Raw genomic sequence first — 6,000 nt, 5'->3', positions numbered from 1 at the left:
CTCTCTCCCACCTTCAGTACCACGACTGAGGTGCCCTTGAGCAAGGCACCGAACCTCCAACTGCTTCCCGGGCGCCGCAGCATAAATGGCTGCCCACTGCTCCGGGTGTGTGTTCACGGTGTGTGTGTGTTCACTGCTGTGTGTGTGCACTTTGGATGGGTTAAACGCAGAGCACTAATTCCTAGTATGGGTAACCATACTTGGCCACATGTCACTTCACTCACTCACTTCACAAGTCACATTTGATTTTTAAAACCCTTATTTTATGCTGGAAATTTGTATATTTTAAATGCCAATCAGAGAAAAAAATGTATATAAATGTCTTAGAGACACTATGGATACCATATCAGTATATTTTAATTTATTAATATTGATCAATATTAACATTCATTAAAACTATTTAATTCATTTGAAAGAAGTCTTTTGTGCTCACTATCATTTTTGGGATCAAAACATGCAGTAAAAAAAAATTAATTTTATTACAATAAAAAAAAAAACGTTTTGCTATTTTAATATATTTTAAAATATAATTTATTCCTGTGGTGCAAAGCTGAATTTTCAGCATCATTACTCCAGCGTCACATGATCCTTCAGAAATCATTTGCCGCTCAAGAAACATTTCTTATCGTCATCAATGTTGAAAATAGTTTTCCCACTTAATATTTCCTGTGGAAACTGTGATACTGGATTCTTTGATGAATAGAAAATTTTACATGAACAGCATTTATTTGAAATAGAAATCTTTTATAACATTATGTCTTTAATGTCATTTTTGATCAATTTAATGCATTTTTTGCTGACTAAAAGATTCATTTCTATCCCCCCAAAAATAAATACAAAAATTAAATGAATATTTACCAGTAATGAATAACTGTAAAATACAATTTTTGGCAAATCCCAGAATTAATATCCATTTTCATTCTGTACATTATACTGTTGTAATGTCTAAAATCATAATTGATTTCGTATCCCCAGTGAAATCAGGTTTAGAATGCCACTCCCATATTTAGCAGTGTGTCCAAAACAGCATAAAGAAGAGGAGTGACATCTGTATTTACCTGCAGTGTGAACAGGCTGTACTTCTCTTTTCGTTCATATCAAGATAAATATGGCATCTACTCTGACTCAACACTGCTCCTACAGAAGGGCTTTTTCCCCACACAGTGTTACTGGCGTGCTCATCTGACGAGGCACTGAGAAGCTCTCATCATCCTTGGCTGTTTGCGTGCGGCCTGATTTCAGATGCAAGAGAAGAGATGACCAGTGGTGAAGCATTAACTCGTTCTGCTGTCACAGTCAAACACACACACACACACACACACGTTAGGTATTAAAAACAGGACTGATGATGCACAGAAGAGAAATGAGCGTCTGTGTTTGCATGTCCCAGGTTTCGTTTAAATATGCATCTGTTGAGCCCTAATGGAGGGTTGAATGGGACAGGTGGGAATGAATGGCTTGAAATGCTAGCACCTTGTTTTGTGCAAATCACCCCCGAACTCCATACAAAGAGTAAAATCTTCACCTTTTTTGACAGGTGGTTAACTATGCATATATGCCAAACATTCATATATAGATCTATATATTTTTTAGATTTTTAAAAATTTATATGAAAACTATCGTATATATACATTGCTTGTGATTGATATAAAAAGCAAATATTTGAGTCATTTGTCCATATATACAGCTGCAGGATCTCTGGGCTTCTTTTTCATTGATTGTTTTTTCATGAAATCTTTTGTCCTCAGCTTCTTCTTTTAACTACTGTAGTTGTCATTCTAAAATTCATTCTAAATGAATTCATAAAAAGTCTTCTAAGCATCATATTTCACAAGCTACAAAATCCACCTATGAGGACAAAGAAAAAAAAAAATAAAGGCCAAAACAAATAAGCCAAATGCTTCAGTGCTTACAGCAGGTTAACATATAAGCCATAAGGTAGAAACTTTTACAATTATAGATTCTGTCTTCGAACACCAGTCGTTACCATCCAGATGAGCTGCGATATACCATCCAGATGTTTCTCGTCCCACAGCGGTTCTGTCATGCACACCGCACACACGTTTGTTCACACACACACTTATTGCAGAGTTTCTTATTCGGAATTTCTTATTACCAGATTAAGAAGACTTATTTAGATCAAATTTGGATAAGAAACCGGTGTGGTTGTGCGCATGAAAGTGTGTAACTGTACTGGGAACGCGTTTTTGTTTCATACGAAAAAACTACAAATTAATAACAGACAAAAGCGGTGTGTGTGAAGGGCTCAAACATGAACACACCGTTACAGCCCAATTAAAGATGGAAGACCAGGTTCTGTAAAACCATAAGAAAGAAAAGCAAAAAAGGGGGTGGTACAATGCAAATCGAACAAATCAGTCAACCGTCATTCCGTATGGTGATGTAACGTTTCATGCTACAGTCCATCATAAAAGGATAACCATCAAAAATCATTTTCAAGAGTGTTTTTTGTCTTTATATATATAATATCATATATAAGTTTTATATTTATGACAAAAATGTTATATTCATATATCTATATACTTTTTTTCTGTCAAATATATATGTATATAATTGGTAAAAATGGGTAAATTATTGGTGGAATAAATAATCTAGGGAGAGAGACAGGTGCAGTTTTGCACGGTCCGTCCTGTTGTTTGCGGTCTCCCTCCATTTTCAAAGCTATTTAAATACATTGAGATATTCTATCTAATGTCATATTTCCTTTGGAAACCCAAAGTTAAGAGTCTGATTATGAAAAAGCCACTAGTGTTGGTTAAACATTCTCCGAGTGTTGTACGTCCCTCAGCCAGAAGGGGGCAGGCGGTAGACAGAGAGGATCCGGCCACGCCCACTCTGCTCATCCACTCCTAAAAAAATACTCTGAAAGGCAACTGAACTTCCTTTTCTCAACAGCATCCCTCGTTTTTCTGAATGAATGACAGCGGATAGTAAAGTAGAAAAACTGGATTTGGGACTAAGGGATTAGTGGGTGTTTATGCTAATGAAACTGAAGAATCAATTACGGGATATTTTGAATAGGCTTTGTTCAGACAGACAGCAAAAAAACTGTTTTTGTTGTATTTTTGTAGTTTGGACAGCAAAAAAAAACAAAACCCAGTTTAAAACCACATTTGTACTATAGGTGGTTTGAAATCAGATTAAAATGCAGTGTGAACTGTCAAATTGGATTTCAAGTAGTTTTTACTAATTACGGATGAGATTTACTTTGCAAATACACTAATTTTCTCTCACTTTTTCCCCATATAGCAAACTATTCAATTAATAGTAAATGAGATGAATCAATGAGCGGTTTCAGTATTTGCATAAATGCATTAAATGCATACTTTAATGCATCATGAGTTCAGCACCATGACACAATTGTGGATAAACCAGGTATAGGCAGATCTGATCAGTCCTAAAGATCAGATTTGGAAAAAAAAATCTGATTTTTTTGTATGCAGTGTGAACAAAGCCAATTCGATCACTAAATTCACAGTCCCTTCCAAATACACAGCACCCATGTGATTGGCTGCTGTCTGACACACACACACACACACACAAACACACACACACACACACACACACACACACGTTGGGTATTAAAAACAGGACTGAATAGGTTTGATGGTGCACAGAAGAGAAATGAGCATATGTGTGTCTGTGTTTGCATGTCCCAGGTTTCGTTTAAATATGCAAACAGGTCATATATGCATCTGTTGAGCCCTAATAGAGGGTTGAATGGGACAGGTGGGAATGAATGGCTTGAAATGCTAGCACCTTGTTTTGTGCAAATCACCCCCGAACTCCATACAAAGAGTAAAATCTTCACCTTTTTTGACAGGTGGTTAACTATGCATATATGCCAAACATTCATATATAGATCTATATATTTTTTAGATTTTTAAAAATTTATATGAAAACTATCGTATATATACATTGCTTGTGATTGATATAAAAAGCAAATATTTGAGTCATTTGTCCATATATACAGCTGCAGGATCTCTGGGCTTCTTTTTCATTGATTGTTTTTTCATGAAATCTTTTGTCCTCAGCTTCTTCTTTTAACTACTGTAGTTGTCATTCTAAAATTCATTCTAAATGAATTCATAAAAAGTCTTCTAAGCATCATATTTCACAAGCTACAAAATCCACCTATGAGGACAAAGAAAAAAAAAAATAAAGGCCAAAACAAATAAGCCAAATGCTTCAGTGCTTACAGCAGGTTAACATATAAGCCATAAGGTAGAAACTTTTACAATTATAGATTCTGTCTTCGAACACCAGTCGTTACCATCCAGATGAGCTGCGATATACCATCCAGATGTTTCTCGTCCCACAGCGGTTCTGTCATGCACACCGCACACACGTTTGTTCACACACACACTTATTGCAGAGTTTCTTATTCGGAATTTCTTATTACCAGATTAAGAAGACTTATTTAGATCAAATTTGGATAAGAAACCGGTGTGGTTGTGCGCATGAAAGTGTGTAACTGTACTGGAAACGCGTTTTTGTTTCATACGAAAAAACTACAAATTAATAACAGACAAAAGCGGTGTGTGTGAAGGGCTCAAACATGAACACACCGTTACAGCCCAATTAAAGATGGAAGACCAGGTTCTGTAAAACCATAAGAAAGAAAAGCAAAAAAGGGGGTGGTACAATGCAAATCGAACAAATCAGTCAACCGTCATTCCGTATGGTGATGTAACGTTTCATGCTACAGTCCATCATAAAAGGATAACCATCAAAAATCATTTTCAAGAGTGTTTTTTGTCTTTATATATATAATATCATATATAAGTTTTATATTTATGACAAAAATGTTATATTCATATATCTATATACTTTTTTTCTGTCAAATATATATGTATATAATTGGTAAAAATGGGTAAATTATTGGTGGAATAAATAATCTAGGGAGAGAGACAGGTGCAGTTTTGCATGGTCCGTCCTGTTGTTTGCGGTCTCCCTCCATTTTCAAAGCTATTTAAATACATTGAGATATTCTATCTAATGTCATATTTCCTTTGGAAACCCAAAGTTAAGAGTCTGATTATGAAAAAGCCACTAGTGTTGGTTAAACATTCTCCGAGTGTTGTACGTCCCTCAGCCAGAAGGGGGCAGGCGGTAGACAGAGAGGATCCGGCCACGCCCACTCTGCTCATCCACTCCTAAAAAAATACTCTGAAAGGCAACTGAACTTCCTTTTCTCAACAGCATCCCTCCTTTCTCTGAATGAATGACAGCGGTAAGAAGCGAATAGTAAAGTAGAAAAAAATGGATTTGGGACTAAGGGATTAGTGGGTGTTTATCATGCTAATGAAACTGAAGAATCAATTACGAGATGTTTTGAATAGGCTTTGTTTTCGACAGACAGCAAAAATCTGAGTTTTGTAGCATTTGAGCATTATTTTTGACCCCCATTACTGTAAGTGGTTTGAAATCAGATTCAAATGCAGTGTGAACTGTCAAATTGGATTTCAAGTAGTTTTTCCTAATTCGGGATGAGATTTACTTTGCAAATACACTAATTTTCTCTCACTTTTTCACCATATAGGAAACTACACAGTGAATAGTAAATGAGTTGAATCAATGAGCGGTTTTAAGTATTTGCATAAATGCATTAAATAAATGCATCATGAGTTTGGCACCATGGCAAGACGCCGTCAGCAGATCTGATTTTGCAAAATAAATCAGATTTTTGTGCAGTGTGAACAAAGCCAATTCGATCACTAAATTCACAGTCCCTTCCAAATACACAGCACCCATGTGATTGGCTGCTGGCAGTAGAGTGGGAGGGGCTTATGATAGTGCTACAAAAAAACAGCATGGAGTCAACACCCACTACACCAATGATGGATTTAAGAAATAGTGAGATTATTTAAAACAGAAGTGTGTAATTTCTGCGGCAATAGCAAAAATGATTGTTTAAATTGACTGCCATTGGTTGGACAAACACTGTCAATGTTGGTGCGTCGGATTGGTTGGGATGCT

This window comes from Sinocyclocheilus rhinocerous, unplaced genomic scaffold (assembly GCF_001515625.1).
Source record: "Sinocyclocheilus rhinocerous isolate Xijiao unplaced genomic scaffold, SAMN03320098_v1.1 scaffold717, whole genome shotgun sequence".
NCBI lineage: Eukaryota > Metazoa > Chordata > Actinopteri > Cypriniformes > Cyprinidae > Sinocyclocheilus > Sinocyclocheilus rhinocerous.
This window is presented reverse-complemented; position numbering follows the sequence as displayed.